Raw genomic sequence first — 20,413 nt, 5'->3', positions numbered from 1 at the left:
TCTTGCCTAACACCTATATAATTCACTCGAGGCCTCTGTTATACTCTGACACATCAGTGGAGTGTTCTTCCAATTGGGTTTCACAAATGTTGGATTTTAAAGGAGTTTGAATACAGTGTTTGTATTTAGAGATTTTACAACTGTGATCCAGAATGATATTTGTGTTAGACCAATAGTATTCTGCTTAGAGTTTTGCAGTGTGGATTCATGTTGTTGATACAAAAGTTTCCATTTTGAAATTGAAATGAAATGGAGAAACTGCCAAGATTGTCTGTTGGTCTTGGATTTTATTCATAAGTCAGAGCAATACTGGTGCACCAACAATGTTGATAGTTTCTTAATAATGCAGGGATGTTATTTTCCAAACTTGTAGAGTTACATTTAAATCTAGTGAAAGCAAAATCAGTACTATTGAACAGCATACCGTAGTATGTTGAAACATATACTGTATTTTAAACAGTCCAGCATCTTTTTTATTAGTGGGAGGCACGGGTTTTATATTGGTATTTTACATCAAATTAACATTATAAACCATGCTTCACATGAAATGATTATACTACACAAATTTATCTAAAGTTTATATTTGTGCAATATGCTACCTTTAAACATGCAACATGCCACTGTCAGTTTTTGCCCCCTGCAATCGTCCCTGGGTCTGAGTTTATTTTTACTTTTATGTTCGTGTTCTGTAGGACTTTTATATTGACATTTAGTTCCAGACTCCATTTCCCAGTGATCACTTTGTCCCAATTGTATTCACCTGGACCTTGTTCTGGTAGATAAGTCTGTCTATTTGTAACCTGTGATGTGGTTTGGTCTTTGTTTTTAGTTTGCTGAATTTGATATTGTCTGTGTTTTACCCTGTTGACCAAGCGTCATTCTGTCAATTAATCCATAAGGTAAACAGTAGATAATATTCTACCCTGGGACCATCACTGCTGTTCGCATCTGATTTCATTAAAATAAACCTGCTGAAATTAATTAATTATGCAAAATTATCAATGCAATTTTCATAATTTCATAATGTCATCTTTTATAATCTTCACTAATTCAGGATGCCAAAATTCAGGTATTAAAGATCAGGGCCCGTATTCACAAAGCTTCTTAAGCCTTAAAGTTGCTGTCAGTGATGAAATTTTAAGGCAATTCAATTAAATTCAGGACTAAATCTTAGTAAGGATAAAAATGATTCACAAAACATCTAAAACCTAAAAACAGCTCCTTGGGTTAAAATTGTTAAGCGTAGAGAGGAAGACTTTTAAGAGGCCTTAAGAGTTTCTGTAGCAGAGGACAAAATGGTGGAAAGAAGAAAACAGTCATTTGTAAAAGTAAACACTGTTATTCTGTCTAATTTGGTTTTCTTATTATTTTACTTCTTTCCATCTGTCTTGGATTGTTGGCTACATACCATCCAAAAGTGCAACTTAAACAGACTGTCCTGCAATCATGTAAACTAGTAAAAGCTGAGCCATTTTGCTCTCATCGATCTCTAATGACATTTTTAACATTTGGCTGTTTGAATTGTCTTTAAGATATTCAGTCTATAACAGAAACTTTGCATGAAGTAGCCTGTCGTCATGATTATACAATTTCATTATATACAAACATTATGATTTCACTGTCAATTTTAGTATAATATATATTTTATTTTTACAAAGTATTCTATTTTTACAAACCTTTGCAGAGTTTTTTATTAACCAATCACAGTCCTTGAATTGCTGCATGATCCCTAGCAATGGGGTCGACCACACCTCCTCACTAACAAAGTTTTTTGTACTTTTCTTACTTAGAGTTGCTCTGAGAAGTTTCTTAAATCAGTTTTAGTCTAGGCCTCCCAGCTAGGCCTTTGTAGGCTAAGATATGAGCTCTCTGAGAAAATTCCAAGAAGCTTTGTGAAATTTGTGTGGGAATGAATTGCAGGAAGAGCAAAGGATTGCCAAATTGTTAGAACTGGATATGACATTTCTAATGTTTTTTTTTTTTTCTGTGTTGCATTGTGATGTGGATGAGAATATGTGGCCTTGGTTTTGTTTTGGTAATGTGGTGCTAAAAACAGAGTTTTATTTTTCTTTCCTGTACTGCAATGGCATCATCTGTCAGCACTATAAACAATAAAAATGATAAATAAAACGGTGAATCCTGTACATTCTCTTTTCAATCAGTCTTCCACAATCAATGTATAAACGTTTACAGGTATTCCATTGTGTTGTGCTGGTTGTACAAGCGCACTTAAAGTTCTACAATGCTCCAAAGTAAGAAAAACTGTAATAATAGCAGACTATGTATAGCACAGTGGATCTACTTAGAATTTCTTTGTCTGGAGTGTGACAACTATGAAAATGCAAGACGCCATGTCCTAATCATACATGCATGCACTGAGTGAAGATTCATCAAATAGTTTGATATTTTGTTTGAAACCGAAAGTAAAGAGTATTTACATTCATGTGTTTATTACCAATACAAATTTATACCTAGGAGAGTTTTTTCATGCCAAACAACATAAAACAAAACAGAAAGTAATTGTTGGGGGTATGATGTAAGATAAATAATATTCTTGCAGATAATGGGGAGTGGACACCTCCTTTTCTGGAACAGAATCCATTGCTTGATGCCATGCCTGATACTGACCTCTTTTCTCTCCACTTTCCCAATAATTTCCCAAAAAAAAAAATCTCTGGGAGTTTTTACAGCCATTAAATTACTATGGGTTCAGGCATATCTTATTTAGCCAACAACTGTATGCTGTTTTGCACACACCAGTGGCGGCCGGCCCATAGGGGGCGCTGGGGCACCGCCCTCCCTGATAAGAGGGGCTAAAAATGTAAAATATATTTTTACAAATTAAGTTTTTAAATTCGGTTTACCCACCAGTATGTGCCTACATGCGATATGAATAACATATAAAACATTTCCCACCTAGTGACATTCATTCACCAGTGAATTTCCACAGACAGACTTGTATCGTTTCTGTCATGGGGCGCTAAGAAAAAGCGCCCCTGAGTGCAGCCAAATAGCCTGTCATGTACTGTTGCTAGGGTAAATTAATAAATTTGCAGCCAATCAGTTTCTCAGAATTTTATGGTCTTGGGGCGCTGAAAATTCTGCCCCAAGAGGAAGAAAATACCGCGAGATTTAAGTTTTTTTTCTTTTGAGGCGCGGCCAATCAGAGAGAGGCGCGGTCAATCAGAGTAATGATGGCGAACTTAACGAGCAAAGAGCAGTTTCCACCAAATTCGGTGAGATCCTTATTAATATACCCGTTTTAGACTGTTGTGTTAAATTGCATTTTTAAAACTGTTTTTCTTTGTGTGAACCACTTTGAGATGCAAATTTGCTTGAAAGGTGATCCAGCTGATCATACCCTTTGATGTTGATTATTGTATTTGATACTCTCTTAAGCATGCATGGCGTATTATACAATGGAAATTTGTTCATTTACTTTATCTGTGAAACTGGTGATTTTGAGGAGGAGATTAAATCATTACTGTTAATTGTAATCATCGTCTGACTGTTGATTTTAATTCTTATATTGGACTAAGCAAAGAAATATTTTGTCACATCAGCCCCACCGGGAAAAAATTTCACCAGCCGCCACTGGCGCACACCCCATACTGTAAAAGGGAGGTATTCCAGGCGTTGTTTAGTGACATAAATATAGAGAGGATGTAGTAATAAATGGAAACTTATTGATTAATGAAGTCCTTTCTGGTATTTTTATAATAAAGTTGTCATAGAAAGTTTCAAGGATTCCTTAAAACAAATCACTAAGCACACTTTGAGTGGTCAGATAAAAAATATCTGACATATACTGTGTACACAGTTTTATTTAGCAATTTGAAAATGTGAACCCTTTTACTGGACAATGAATCTGGTCTAGTGAGAACACTTATCAAATAAAATAAAAATAATTTTAACTAGTATTGACACAAATGCTGATAATTGCATGTGACTACCTGTGCAAACACCACTGCTCACCAGCCATGCACGCCCGCTGCCCAAACAAACACATACACATAGGAATTATAGGTGTTTTAGTTAGTTAGTTAGTTAGTTAGTTAGTTAGCTTGTTTTTCTATTGAAATATTAAACTTCTTAACATTAAGGGAGATTTTAATAGGATTATTATCTTACTATTTTTAAAATGAGTATATTACAGTTACAAAGAAACACTGGTTGTTAGACAAAACCTATGTTTTAAAGAAAATAAATATAATGTCCCTTGTTGTTTCAAGACTGGACTACTGCAATTCACTTCTGGTGGGTCTGCCTCTGACTACTATTTGTCCTCTGTAGGTAATCTAGGATGCATGTCTTGTTTTGAACTTTCCAAGGTTTTCCCACACCACCCCACTTCTGTTCTGGCCCCTAGGTGGTGGATTGAACTTTCTCCAGGTCAGCATCTTTAAAGGACAATTTAGGACGAATAAGCTCAGGGATGCGGGGAAACAGATAACATTGACTAGAGCAGGACATTAAATTTACTAGGGGCAGGAGATTAAGAGAGGTGTGAACAGCATCTATTGTTTTGACACATCCACTCACAAGACATTGTAGACATTTTTATGCTGAAAAAAATGCATTCTCCATTATCAATATGTAGGGTTTACATAATTTAGACAAAGAATGACCGCTGTATTTTTTACCTTCATTATGTAGTGTTTTAGCTCTGGCTCAGAGGTGAATCTAATCTTTAACGATTTGGGTTAATTTGATTACCTGATTTGCAATTTATAGCATAAACTTATACACACTGAAAAAAGTGATTTTGGAGAGTGGTAAATATAATGGAGAGGTTGGAGAGGGTAAATATAATCTGTGGAAACCATATAAAATTTACCTGATTATTGCAGCCTGCCAACGAATCCTTAAGTAATGGGTAAATTCTATCTATGCTACCCATTCGTTAACAGTAAGAACCATCACATAGAAAAATGCAGTAAATATATACCCCCAAACCGTGTTTTTTTTTTTTTGTTTTTTTTGCTCTAAATTGCGCATGCGTCAGCCCGCAACAGGTTCATTACTTGAAATGTTGTGTAAAGCTGTTGTGCTGCACTATATTTTGAGTGTTTCATACACACTAAAAAACTTTTTTTTTTTTTTTTACCCAAGCGCTGGGTTTCCTCTGTTGAGTCATTTTTCTGGGTTATTTACAGAGAGTTGGGTAGTTTTTGTGTAACCCAGCTGCTGGGTTGAAGTTTGATTGGCTCCTCCCCCAAAGTTCACCGGTGGATTCAGCGGCTGTCAGTCAGAGCTTCGTGTCTCTCTTGAGCTCCCACACCGCTGATGACGGTTCATTTAAGGGAAAATGACGTTAAATACAAGGTCTGTATACACATGTTCACTCACCGGAGTCACATATGACTGAAAAATTATTACTATATGTGAGATTTATTACTGTTACCGTGTTAAGGTTACACTTAAACTTTCAGGCTGGTCTGAGGTAAGATAATTTAGCTGACAGTAGCTGCTATAGTTAGCCAAAGAACCCCACCTGTGTGTGAAAGAAACGGATAAGATGTCTGAGCTTTTTATCTTTCTCTGTAGAATGTTTGCAGGGTGACGAAACTGTAACTGTAGTATAAGCATGACGCTAGCATTTAGTTAGTTTGCTAGCGTTAGCAACCACATTAACATTAGATGCTTGAGACAATAAAATGCTGGGGTGTTACAAAACACTGACCCTCTCACAAATATACACACCTGCTAACTCTCCCGTTTTTCACTAGTTAGTAATTTACTCCGCGGTCAAAAGTCTCCCGCGTTTTTCCCGAGTTTTAACAATATTTTACACCTTTACCCCTTTAGCAAGTAGTATGCAAATATGACTGCTGCATGTAAGATAACCAGGTAGCCCTCTTTAACCAAAGTTGCTTGTGACTAAATTAAGTCAGCTGTACAGATAACTACTAGATGGACCCACCCATCCATCCATATTTGGGTGATTGTAATGTGCCTGTATGACCCCAGCTATGACAATGCATCTCCTCGGTAATTAGCTTAAAATCAACGCAGACCACAAGATCAACTAGTCTGACAAAAAACAAAAAAAAAAAATCAGGATTGTGCAATTCAGCCTGTGAGAGGGTTTCTGTAATGTGATCGATCGACTGTTCATCCTTACGACATACACATCTTACATACAGATCTATTCAATCACGGAAACTACAAAACAAACCAAATGCCTAAATGTAAATGTAATACCAATCCATACCAGTACCCCACCTCTCCCTTTAATTTCAATTCAGTTTTATTTGTATAGGACTTTTAACAATCAACATTGTTGTAAAGCAGCTTTACACAATCAAAAGGATTATTTGAGTTTGTATGCAATGTGAATGTGTATGAATCAAAATGATAAGATAGTCCCTGATGAGCAAGCCGAGGACGACGGCGACAGTGGCAAGGAAAAACTACCTGAGATGGCAATAGGAAGAAACCATGAGAGGAACCTGACCCCACAGGGAAACAATCCTCATTCTGGGTGATAAAGGATAACATGGATTGATCTGAAATCGTACTGTGTGTTAGAAAGCTGAAAGTGTTTAAGTTGAGTCCAGTTTGTTATTGAAGGCTTAGATAGACTGTAGAAAACTCCAGTCCTGAACTATCTAATGACTGCACTCACAAGTGCTCAGAGAACAGCTGTCAGCATCAGCCAAGGCCAAGCCTTGCGTAAAAAAGTCAATGTCAATTGTTAAAAGTCCTATACAAATAAAATTGAATTGAATTGCGCAAATCTGATAATCTCCAGTCACCACATGCATTCCAAGCAGACCACAGGGGGCATCCATGCGACTAGATCTCCAACCAGAAGCAAGACACAAGGACAAGTCAAATAGGCCCAAAGGGCAGAGGGGGTCTGGATCACGGGCAGCTCAGGAGCGACATGTATTGTTTGACAAAGAGACAAGCAGAGAGAAAAAGGAGAAGAGAGAGGAGAAAACAGAGGAGAGAGAGAGATAACAGTTAGGTATGGTCACTTTCACACAATATGTAAGGTGAATGTACTGATATATATATATATATATATATATATATATATAAACGATGACGATTCTCGGGGCCCATGACTGAGAGGGGGCCCAGAGAAGACCCCAATAAAATTGTGGTGCTGATAGTAAAAATTATTAACTTCAAATTATTCTATTTGCTGTTTCCTGGTGTCAAAAAATGTGTTTGTTTAGGAAACACAAACGTCCGTGAGCCCCTCTCACCCTCTTGATTATCATAAAATGGTTCAGTCCGCCCAAATTGCATCCAGGCAACAGCTTGACTTCACTTATAGCGCCAGCAGAAGTGAAAATGCCTCAAAAATCTGGAAGCCAAACACGGAAAGAGAAAAAAATAAGACAAGTGAAAGAGGCAAAGGGTCGACAGTATGTTACCCAATATTTCAGAAGAAAAGGTGGGTTTGTAAGTAGTTAAAAGTTCTAGTGTTAAAAGTGCATGATAAGGGAACTCAATTTTTTCCCCATGTTAGATCAAGAAAACGCTGGAAAAAAAATTACAATACACAGTTTTAGTTAAACGTTCAATGCAGTCAAACGCACTTTGTGAAAATCATGCCTCGTTCCAAACAGAGTCAAATGAACCAGCAGCAGCAACTGGTCCGGCTGTCTCCCAACCCCTAACTTCAGCAACCCCCTGAATCAGCCCCTGCGCTCCCACATGAAGAAAAAGGTGAGCGGCTATTATTATTAGTTTAATGTGCAGTATTACAGAGGACAAATTACGGGTGTGGACATGGGATGAAGTTCAATTGTCTGATTGACTTAAATATATGAGAATGATAGTCAAAATACCATGAAAGTGCATGATTTTATGTAAATGAATATGAAAAAAGTCTCAGCTGTGTTGGGGGCCCTGTCAAGATTCTTTTCATGGGGCCCAAAATCCTTAGCAGTGTGTAAGATGTTTAGTGTTTTTTATGTTTGTGTGTGTGTGTGTGTGTATATATATGTGTATGAAGCTATATTAGAAGGAAAAATGGAAATACCTCCATCTAGTGAACATAGTCCAGTACTGCAGGAGTCAGGCCAAAACCATGTCTAGTCAATCGGCTCATAAATGAAAATATTGTTGTGAGCCTTTTAAGCATCACAAAATTATGAAACTAAGCAAATTTACTTACAACTGTTTTTTCTAAGTAAAATGGTTCGAAACATTAGGACTTTCCGCTTGTTAGAAATAAGAACATTAGTTCTTCTTAAATTAATACCTTGCCATAGCAACACAATTAAAGACATCCGTTTCACATCAGCTATGTCTTCAAATTATTGTGCCTGATTTTAAATTAAATTAGTCTCAAAATAGTAGAGCATTTACCAGGAAACACTTTCTGCTATCAACTGGTGGCACTATGACTGAGTCTCACTGAAACCATGTCACTGTGAGCAGCATTTTTCTCTTAACATAAAACTGAGGTTTGATGTACATCCCTTAATTTATACAGAAGTTAGTAGCCACTTCCTGTTTCCTATTATTCACCGTAAGATTAAGGGCTCACACAGGCTGGCCCGTTTAGGATATGAAACACTAAGTTAGATCCTCAATGTCTTGAGACTATATTGGACCCTGTTCGGTCAAAATCATATAAATCCCCTAAGAGAAGTATATCACATTCCAATAGGGGTGTTTTTTAAACAACGCAAAATCACTGACTTCCTGTTTAGCAAATGCCACAACAACTGGATGAGTTTGATCAGCCTAATGAGATCTACAGTGGTTAATCAATCGAACTGTAGGTCCTACCGTCGCCGCGCTCGGCGGTACCGTTTGGCTTTGTGCGTTTGCTGGCTTTTACCGTTGAGTGGCGCTATATAACTACAGACTGACGCCTCATGCCTTAGTTCATTCTCTGCTGGATTAATGAGACACAGAGTTTTAGAACTGCACGTAGTAGCGGATAAAATCAAGTAAAACATTGTAGTAAAACAAATTTATAATCACAGAACTAAAATGACGATACAAATGTAGAATTTAAATTAAATTAAATCTTATTAGGATCAAATTTAAACAAAATAAATGTTAACACAGTGAGCCTTTAAATTTTATCACGTGTAATTAGAAAAGACGCGTGTAGGGTTTTGTGTCGTCTTATATCTTGTGTTCTTTAAATTTATAGTAGATTTATTAACTAAAATAAATGACCATAAAAATTATAACATTGTCAGGACGTTCTACTGCGTCAGCTAATGTTGGTCATTCAGCCCCGCTTGTGTTTTTGCGTTTATTATAAGAATGAAATGCAGTAGACTGATATGATCTGTAACGGATTCGACCCATGTTGCACGGGCGGCACCATAAAGCACGGACACGAGGCGAGGTCTTACGGGAAAAGGGTCATTTATTTAGGTAAAATGGGGAAGGAAAGTGTTGAAGGAGGGAGAAAGGAAAGAAAGGGATAAAGATTGTGCATGTGCAGTTCCGGGGGCTGTGCCACACTGGCATGCGGGCACACAGCTGACAATAAGTGTTGGTGCGCGGTGTGGCAGAACTGAGCACGCGGAGGCAGCGCTTCTCCCGCTGTCGATGGCCGGCGCGAGTCCTCGCTGACGTAAAAAAAACTTAACACAAACGTCCTCGCAGCCTTTTCCTCTTCGGCAGCGGGGCTGCGAGGGCGGGCACGGTGCGGGAGTGAAGATGCCGCGGGAGCTCGCGCAGCTCTTTCTCGTGCTGTCCTCAGCGCGGAGATCAAAGGGCGGAATTCTAGTGTCCTTGTTTAAAGTGCCTGGCCGCGTCACATCTCCTCACTGACATGCTCCTTTCATATTTTCCATTACATCACGTACTTCCCAGACCTCAGACAAACCTCCGCGCCTTGCTTTTATAATGCGGAGCAAGCCCGAGATCATATTAACGTTAATTATCGTCAGCCGGCACAAATAAGCGGCCCCGTCCCTTTGGTGCCTATTCAGGGAGCCTACGGAGTGAGGGAGTAGTTATAGTAGATTTGGGCGTACACCCATCACACGCGCACGCCGTGGCAGATCATCATAATTGTCCTAAACTTGTATTTCATAAGGTTTTCCGAGCGGTGGTACAGCGCAACGGGGGTCATTATTTACTATTAAACATTAAACGAATTTACAAAACTTTATACGTGCGATTAAGCGCTGATTCTACGTAGGAAAGTAAAGAAGAGGATCCTGATGCTCAACATTCCGGAGACCAAACCCCATTTAAATTAAATTAACAAATATTGCATGTAAATAACAATAGCCCACGTTTAAAAAAGCATTTTTATTTAGATTATAAAAAAAATAATCCTGCATCTGTTTTAGGTGTTCCAGCTGCCACTGTTCTAAAATTCAAATTAAATCAAATCTTATTAGGATCAAATTTAAGCACAATAAATGTGTGAGCCAGTGAGCCTTTTGATTTTATCACTTGTAATTAGAAAAAAAGCGTGTATGGATTTGTGTCATCTTATTTCTTGTGTTCTTTAAATTTATAGTAGATTTATTAACTGAAATAAATGACCATAAAATTAAAACAGTGTTAGGACGTTCTACTGTGTCAGCAGATGTCGGTCTTTCAGCCCCGCTTGTGTTTTTGCGTTATTATAAGAATGAAATGCAGTAGACTGTTATGATTTGTAACGGGTTCGACCCATGTTACTCAAACAACTCAGTTCAGGTGTAAGTAAATGTCTGTGCTGTTTGGGGGAGGGACGTGCTAATGATTTGGTCGGCTCTGTGTGTGTGTGTGTGTGTGTGTGTGTGAGTGAGAGAGAGGGGGGTGTCGCGGTCGTTTTCAGTGAAACAAAGGCTCAGCTGAAAAATGTTAGGCACATCAGTCACTTAACCCCCAATAAAAGGTATTTGAGTGTTATGATAGTTGTAATATAACAGATGCGCACTGAATACTAAACCTAAACCAGGCACGGAGATTAATGAACCAAGATAGCCCCCATACCCGTTAAAAAAAACAAAAAAAAAACAAATAATATTATTGTGTATAGACTGATTAAAAACAATGCAATTTATGCTATCATAAGGAAAATAAGTTCTTCCATTCCAATGATTAAAAAAGGTACCAATGTCAACTTTAGAATCTAGAATCCAGGAGATTAAAATTACACAAATTGAAATCACTGAAAGTCTCCAGAAGAGCCTCAGATTCAAGAGGTTTTTAAAGTGGGGAGAAATGCATTTCAGTTCCTCTGAATGTATAGGTGAGAACAGCCGATTCACACCTGGGGAGGGTGAATCATTTGTATTTGAATGTTGTCTGGCATTGTAAAGCACTATAGTGACACTAAAAGAACAACCCAGGATTAATGGGAATTCTTATACTGCATAAACATTATTTAGCACCAAAAACTTCCTCGCGTTTGGAAAAACTATGCGTGCGGTTGAGCGCTGGTTAGACTATAGGAAATTAAATCGGAGGGTTTTTATTTAGACTATTAACAAAATAAGGCGTGCCAGCTGCCACTTTTTAGTTAGAAGTTTTCAATACAAAGCTTATAATGCCCACATGACATGACGGAATAAGGCACGGCTGGTGATGATTGGGGTTTGTTGGGTTACAGTGGATTTTACTACACGGTGTGAGTGCAATGGCCATCCGTCTGCTCACGCTGACTCTGCTCTCCTCGGATGGTACCGCCCCCCTCCCACCTCTCGCTCCTTTGAAGTTCCTGGGGCGCGTTCCATTTGCCTTGCTTGCATGCCGCACTTCCGCGTTGTTGCACGCGCGCTGCATACACAGCGCGTAGTAAAATCCACTGTAGCCCAACAAACCCCGAGTATTTTCTAGCGCGGAGTGCAAGCCCGGGCAACGATAGTAACGATAGCTCACCAGTCATGTGTAATTCTGCGGTCCCGCTGCTTCGCATGTCTGAAGGGGAGGCCGCCTAACTAGTGAGCGAGGAGCGATATTGATTTGGGCGCACGCTGTGACAGGCTGAAAAAACTGTGTCAGATTAATGTGCAAAAACTATATAATAAAACTATATAAGACTACATGCCTTTATAAGACTTAACTTTTATTTAAGCGCACTCACAATAACGAAAAAACGTTGTGATTTTGTAAGTGTTGTAAGCTGTGCTGCTCTGTATTGTTTTTGGTAACCTTGAGCGCGTCAGAAAATGAACGCAAACGTTTATTTAAAGTCTGCTTGCTGTTTTCCCGACGCGTTCATAATCATTATTCTACTTCTGCCGGTGCACTCTGGAAAACTTAATGCATGCGGCTGAGCGCTGATTAAAACTATGGAGTAAATTAAAGAGTAGAATCACGATTCTGAAGTCCTGAGCCCAAACCTCATTTAAATTAAATCAACAAATACTATAAGTAAAAAAACAATAGCCCACGTTTAGAAACCGTTTATAAATTCTTTCCGACATGAGTTGGCCCGGTGTTATGCGCAGAGCGCCGGGAGATTTCCTGAAGCTCCGAAATCACTGGGGCATTTTTTCTAAATAGCCGCTATCTTTAATAACTTATGGAGGTTTTGAGCTGTATACACACGCATTCCTGCCTAAACAACTCTTAAAACTACACCTGTGACACAATAACAGTAATATTTCAAACATTCTGCAGGCTGATATTTGGAGAAAGGAAAGAATAATGAATAAACCAGTTGTTGGGTCAAAATAACCCAACCAGGTGTTTATTTGTAAACTACATCTCATATGAGCCAACATGAGCAACCCAACAATGTGTTTAAAGTACCTGAAATAATCCAGAACTTAAATAACAATAAACAGATACAGAGATACGCTGTATAACGGTCACTGTTGTATTTACGGCAACGAGCGAAAATGTCACTTTGCGCCACCTGGCGGCCATTTTACGAATGACTTTGAAATGCAACTAATTTATTTTGGCCGCTGACGTTTTTACGCGGCGGTGAGCGCGACGGTAATAACCATTCCGATTGATCAACTACTGTAAATATTTACTGAGTCTCATTCATATAAGTGCAAGTGGATATGAGTTATGCAGCTAGATTCTATCAAAGTTCCACGGGGCGCTGTGAAGACCCTGTGGCCTTTTTTAGGACCAGATCCACTCTCCATGTGACATAGGTTGGAACATTAGGCCATTCCAGTCGAAAGATTAGAGAGTATTTGTTTTTTCTATTATTTTTTATTTTAGCGGCACCATGGTGTAGTGTTTAGAACCACCAGGGTCCGGGTTCGATTCCTGGCAATGCTTAATTTCCGTCTCTGTGTGCATGGAGTTTGCGTGTTCTCCCCATGCTTGGTGGGTTTTCTCTGGGTATAGTCCAAAGACATGTAGGTTAACTGGTGTTCTCAAATTACCCGTAGTGTGTGAATGTCTGTGTGCCCTGCGATGGATTGGCACCTTGTCCAGGGTGTACCCTGCCTCGTGCCCTAAGTCTCCTGGCATAGGCTCTAGGCTTCCCGACCTCAAATACAGGATTAAGCGGTAATGACGATGAGTGAGTGAAAGATGAGTGAATTCTTATTTAAAATCTCACCATAGCAACATAACAAAATAGCGCGATTCAAATGATCAAAAAATCCTTCACAATTTCTAATCAGCCATGTCTTCCAATTATTTTGACTCATTTTGAACCAAATCCGGTGATAGAAAGGGACAAAATATTAGAGATTTCATAAAGTGACACACCTCCTGCTGCCAGTTGGATGGCGCAGAGTCATTATTTTCATATCATGTGATCAGCTTTCTACTCTTAACATGATACTAAGGTTCCATGTACATAACTTAATGTACACAGAAGTTATTAGCCACTTCCTGTTCCTTTTTATTTGCCATAATTTTAAAGCATTGCCATGGCTGAACCATTTGAGAGATCAAAATTCCATTCGTGAATGTGTTAAGATTATATTGGCCTGGGTTGGTGATAATTGTATTAATTCGCTAGGAGGAGTATTTCAAATTCCACTGGGTACATTTGAATTTTGCATAAAAAATAATAAATCCTTACACTCTAAAAAATAAAATTGTGTTGTACATTTTTACACCTAAAATATTGGATAAATATAAAAAGTTGGAAAAATCAAGTAAATATATTTAATGGGTTGAAGTCAGTAAAAATTAAATAGAACTGAATCTATATCCTACATTTAGTACAATGGCATAAAAACTGAAAATGAGGTGCTACCTTAACTAAATATTTTAAATGAATTGAATTCATACTGGGCTATTAAAAAAAAAAAAAAAAAAAAAAAAAATATATATATATATATATATATATATATATCCTACCCGCACCAATCAGTGCATAGGCCAACAGGAGTTCTCCATTGTACAGGACTTTCGCTGTTTCCATAGCGGTTGTTTTTTCTGGGGCGGGTTGCTAGCCCAACGCCTAACCATTCTCTTTTCTCATCCGTCACTTGGGAACCGGCAACGTTGAAGCTCTAGACCTCCAGCTGCGAGAAGTTACAGCCTCACCGAATCACCAGCGATCTCCGGATGATAGGGCAAGCAGTTTACCACTGCGCCACTCGGAGGCGGATCTGCATCAGATCAGATCTGCATCAGATCTATTAGTTGCTCCTTGTATTTACAAATTTTACATTTCGCCTTATGATAATTACCTAGATGTTTTTGATTAGTCACCGTTTCTGTTTCCAGTAAGTGCTCCCTGGCCAATGCCAATTTATAAATAGGTATGAAGCAAACCACTATGTTGGGGTCCTTGTTTTAATAATTAGACATTTATTTTTCTGTTACATTAAAGTAAATGGCTGACATTTACCTCCTCTGTTTTATCTCTATACAGCTTTACTTCATTTGAGGTCTTGGTATAAAATATTATAAATGATAAAATAATTAAATATATTTGGCCAAAAAAATAAATAATAGTAACAATAATAATAATAATAATAATAATAATAGTAATAATAATAATAATAGTAATATCATTTCTATTTGCCCCAGACATCAAGTTTTGTCAAAAAGAAGCAAAAAGAAAGTACATAGATACATACTGTATATTTTCTAGAGTATTTCCATTTTTTATTACTTTTACTCGAATACTAGTAATAGAGAGTAATGTTGTACTTTTATAAAATTTATTTTACAGCTTTAGTTACTAGTTACTTTGATATCTTTGCACAATTATAACTGCAAAAATTTAACTTGAGTGCGTCCGATAGACAATTTAATCGGAAAAATATAATTTGTGCATGCGCGAGAGTTTTTATATGCGAATACGCCATGACGGATGCATGCTCTGTCCCTAAAAGCACACTACAGTGCTTGGGCCCTAACAAGAGGCCCCTGTGAATCTGATTTTAATTGCATTTTTTGCATTTAATACAATGTTTACACACTTTTAATATAGAAGTTTTCAAAAAAAACAAAACGTATTGTAGCGTTTTTATCGCCAGAAAGGATGGTGGAGAGACGAGTGAGCTTATTTGCTGCCCAATGCAATGGCTGGGAGTACTTTATTAAGTACACAGCATGTATAGCATGAGCAGCACCTTCACTCAGGAACCTACATCCAATTCAGCTTCAGCCTGAACCGGAGCACATTTCACACGTCACACCCCCACACACACAAACAGGGCCGAAGCCACTAACCCAAACACCCTTCCCCATCATGGTGAACACACCGACATCCCCGCAAGGCATGCTGGTCGTCAGCCGCCGCCCCGCCCACGCCACACTGCCCCCACCCGAGCTGTGACCGTCCCTGGTCACCATGACGAACTGTGTTTCGAAGGCATGGAGGCGGTCGGCGCTGGCGGTGGGAACGCCGGCGTGCTTTGGCAGGTGAGGAATGAACGCGAACATTGTCCTGAGGCGGTCCGGCCTCCACAGAGTTCGATATTTCCTCGGCATGCGGCTGGTAAGGTGCAAGACGGTCCCGGTGGAGCAAAACTCGTGCCCGCCCCGCCAATCGCAGGATCAAGCCGTCGGCAAACACGCTTGCTTTGCCCCAGTACTCCAGAGCGCAGCAGCAGCAAAACAGTGGAGCCGGGGTCCACGAGCGCCCGCAGTAAGACGCCGTCCAGCACACAGTCGACGTAAAGCCCAGCGCGGCTTCCCAAGCGTCCTCCCGGCGCTAGTTTAGCGGCTGCTGGTGTACGCTGTCCCTCAGGCCTGAAAACATTGCAGTCCAGAGGTCCCGTGCCTCGGCCTCACCGCGAAACGTCGGAGACTTGCTCGTTGCCTAGCCGCGACGGGTAGCCCTGTCCCCGGCTAGGTTCACGAACCGAGCGCCACTGAGCTGCGGGCAGTCGCTCGGCTCTTCCGCCGTGATGTACCGCCAATATGGGCTCAGCGCGCTCGGCCTCGTGCAGCGGCAGGTCGCCTTGCCAGCTAACGGCGCACGGAGCTGTATCTTGCTCCGACGCTCGCGCAGCGCCGGCCTCCGCCCTGAGATCCAGCGCCGGGATTTTCTTTTTGCCGCGTTGGTTGACGTGGTGTGCTCGCGCTAGCTCCGTCGGGAAAGCGGCTCTTCTGTCCGAGTAGTCTCTCTGCTACTCGGCGGCCCGCTTGGATTTTCAGAAGGTCCTCCGTTGTGCACTCGAACCCGTTACTCTCCATCCCACTTCTGACACCAATGTAGCGTTTTTATCGCCGGAAAGGATGGTGGAGAGACGAGTGAGCTTATTTGCTGCCCAATGCAATGGCTGGGAGTACTTTATTAGGTACACAGCATGTATGGCATGAGCAGCACCTTCACTCAGGAACCTACATCCAATTCAGCTTCAGCCTGAACCGGAGCACATTTCACACGTCACAACCCCACACACACAAACAGGGCCGAAGCCACTAACCCAAACACCCTTCCCCATCATGGTGAACACACCGACATCCCCGCAAGGCATGCTGGTCGTCAGCCGCCGCCCCGCCCACGCCACAGTATAATGCCCACATGAAACATTCCCTATTTTAATATTTTAACTATTAGTTGTTGAACTATTACATTTTTTTTTCTTTAAAATGACACTATATATATATATATATATATATATATATATATATATATTCTTAATTAAATGTGGGGTGAAAAAACTGTTGTCCTCAAAAATTTAACAGATGAGTAGTCGTGTCCATCAATCTAGTTTACAGTATGCGGGAGAAACTTGCAGGTGTGAAGACATCGCTTTGTGTAGTTAACATCAAAGATAAAAAACAAACTTCCACCAAACAGTCTGTATCTATAGCATTGCCTCCAACAATGGGAAAGGTCTGTCAGGTCCCTCTTGTCTCATACCCAAGGCACAAAACGTGGAACAATGCAGGACAATCCAGACATCTCCGTATTTTGTAAATATCATTCCCATCATGCTGGTCCCCACCTGTGGATTACACACCATAACTTAGAGTTAATATATAAGTAACATTTACATCAAACATTTTTGTTTGTTAATTTGAAAAAAAAAAATAATAATCCTTGCTCCTACCACAACTTATTAAAAAAAATAAGTAAACATTTTTATTAACTTACCATAAAATCATGAGTGCTCTGAGCATGATCCAGTCAAAAGTAAATAATCCAGAAAGTTCACTAAAGAATAAACCAACTGCCGGGTGAAAATAACAACCTTTTTTTTTTTTTTTTAGCAGACAGAAAGACTGTCATTAAACATACCCCAATTGCTTCTTCTGGCACCTCGAAAAATATGATAAAATATGAAAACAGGCTTTTCACACATTGCTTTTGTGATGATTATTAGTAATTTACCTAAAATTACATTTAAGATTCCATAAGTAAATATATATATATATATATTTTTTTTTTTTACTTTTCTTATAACATACAGTATAAATAAATTAATATTCATATTAATTTACCATAAAATACTACCAGCTTTAAGTGGCATGCCCCTCGCTTCACAAGGGAAGAATCCAGAATGTTTGTCACGTCGTTTTTCAATTGCAAGAACGCAAAGAACAGACTTGACTTGGAAGTGAACACTCTAGGGTTCGAGGATACCGGGTATATTGCAAATTAAATGCAGCATACAGGATGCTTTATGCAGCCACAATATATTATACTAAACCATATTATACCAAAGATTGCTTTTTAAAAAAATACACAAAGTGAAATAAATCCACTGCAAACACATTACAGCCAGCGGTTGATTTTAGAAGCTCTTTCCGAGCTGCGGCTACATGAGCGCAGGTCACCTGTATTGTGGTGATTCATGGTGTGAAAGCACAGTGCTATGAAATGATGCCACAAGAAACACCTGAACAGAAAAATAATAAAGTGATAATGTAGCATCATTTAATTAAGATCAATCGTGGCACGAAGGGAGAATTCTGAGAGCTATTGTTGTGCTGGGACAAAAGTATCACAACTTCAGAAGACGTGCCTTGAACTTTACTGCACTATTTGAATGAATCTGTTAAAAGGTCTGTTTTTCCTCACATGAAAATCATCAATGTAATTATAAATCAATGACAATGACGGAGAGCTTACAAGAAATAAAGCAAAAACATGTATCTGCAAAATGCCTAAAAGTAAATGCTAACTTATCATTTATGGAAGGAGTCTCCAATATCAATGCTCTAGGACACGGGTCTTCAAATCCAGTCCTGGAGGGCCAACACAGTTTGGTGATTCTTCTTCTCAAACACAGCTGATTTAACTAATCTGTTAATTACTAGGTTCAGTAGGTGTGTTTAGGTGTTGGTGAATTACAAACTGGGTTCAATACTAGGTTCAGTAGGTGTGTTTAGGTGTTGGTGAATTACAAACTGTGCTGGTCACAGGCCCTCCGGGACTGGATTTGGAGACCCCTGCTCGAGGAATTCAGGACCCTTTGAGACATGCTGTTTTAGAAAAATAATCAATACTAGGGTGTTGGCTTATTCCTTAAACCACCATTACTTCACCTAAGCACTAAATAACCCCACAAACCCTATACAATCCTAAACAAAAAATAATTGTGTGACCTCCGTGTACAATAAAGAAAATGTCTGATATAAAAATGTTTTGGTTTCGATAAAAAAATGGTAAGAAATTATATCAAGGCTGCCCTGTATTCATTTAACCATGATTAGTGTGTTTTCCAGTGTTTTTAGTACAGAGGATACAAACCTCACTGAGAAATTACATATTAATGTCCTGTTTATGAAATCATGTGATTTTTCCGTTAAACAGACCTGCTTGAGTGTGTCATGACTTGAACATACTTTGAAAAGCCCTGATTGAACAGAGTAGGATCAGATGTCTCATTAGTATAATTACTTGTTTGATGTTTAAACTTACAATCACAAAATTTAATAGCCTTTAAACCTCATTATTAGTACTAAATGACATGAGAGAGCAGTGTTGTGCCACATAAAACTGTTCAACGTGAATCCTTTTACATTTTACACACAGCGACTTTTCACAGCTCTACTTTGTTTTTTACTTTTTTATTTATTTATATGCTTTTGTTGCTGAAGGTATTAACAAACTCATAATAAGATATATCCATTTCTGAAAATAAGAGTTGAATTTTTACCTGTAACTTTGTGATGATTATCGGCTTTGTAGCCCTTTACAACATGCCATGCTAAACGGCTTGTCAAAGTGACCACGCGGTCCTAAGTCTCACGAGAACACCGTGGAATTGTAGCGGATTCTCTGAGGTCTGACTTGTTGATGTCATGAATGGCGTAATGGCTTTGTGACGTATGTGATGATATCATAAAGATGATGCTTGTTGGAAAGCAGCTGCACACTGCACAGGTGTCATAAGATGTTACAGAATTTTCTATATTCATGGATTAAAACCTGGCTAACAATGTCAGACATGGATCAACAGGACGATTAAAAAGTTACTTATGTAGTAACAGAAGACAAATAAATTGCTACAGAAGATAAAGAAGTTGTATCTGGAGTTGAACAGAGAAAGGTTGCGTTAGCAGCAACAGAGCAGGAAGATAGTGCACACAAATTAACAAAACATTGAATTAGACAAGGAAACACTGAAAGCATCAAATGTCTCTCCGATCACTCCTCAAAGTGTTTTGGCCAGATGATGAACTTGAGAATCAGGATTTCCTTTGTACCTGACATGTACTGGACAACCGCTCACCTTACAGAGTGTAGTGTACTACCAGAGCTGGGCCATGATCATACTGAATGCTGATCTTAATGGAGGTCACAAAGGGAGGAAAATGACTTGTGAAGATTTTATAGCCAACCTAAATAGTGCGATCTGTGACTCTCGGTATCCTCAGGAAGACTTAAAAAACGTCTATGAATCGATTAAAAGGAAACCGCTTGTTTTAATAAGAATTAAAAACTAGAAGACTGGATGCATCAACACAAATATCTAATCAGTCAATCACATGGCAGCAACTTGATACATTTATGCATGTGGACATTGTCAAGACCATCTGCTGAAGTCCAAACCGAGCAACAGAATAGGGAAGAAAAGTGATTTAAGTGGCTTGTGGTATGCCATTTAAACGAGGCATGATTGGTTTCAGAGGGGCTGGTCTGAGTATTTTC

General features: G+C 39.1%; 2 protein-coding genes across 2 annotated transcripts in view; one reads left to right on the top strand and one right to left on the bottom strand.

The window, feature by feature from the left end:
- The window catches only part of LOC128508315 (C-type lectin domain family 4 member M-like), a 324,096-nt gene that overhangs the window by 144,393 nt on the left and 159,290 nt on the right, over positions 1-20,413 (bottom strand). The gene's annotated exons all lie outside the window — the stretch shown is intronic.
- LOC128508314 (CD209 antigen-like) overlaps positions 5,142-20,413 on the top strand; it is a 38,646-nt gene continuing 23,374 nt past the window's right edge. The window contains exons 1-2 of the mRNA XM_053479585.1: positions 5,142-5,325; positions 7,584-7,683. The gene's annotated coding sequence lies outside the window, so the exon portion shown is untranslated. The remainder of the gene's footprint in view (positions 5,326-7,583; positions 7,684-20,413) is intronic.

The sequence above is a fragment of the Clarias gariepinus genome, chromosome 20, assembly GCF_024256425.1.
Source record: "Clarias gariepinus isolate MV-2021 ecotype Netherlands chromosome 20, CGAR_prim_01v2, whole genome shotgun sequence".
NCBI classification, from domain to species: Eukaryota; Metazoa; Chordata; class Actinopteri; order Siluriformes; family Clariidae; genus Clarias; species Clarias gariepinus.
Note: the sequence above shows the minus strand (reverse complement) of the source record. Positions and strands in the feature narration are given on the sequence as shown.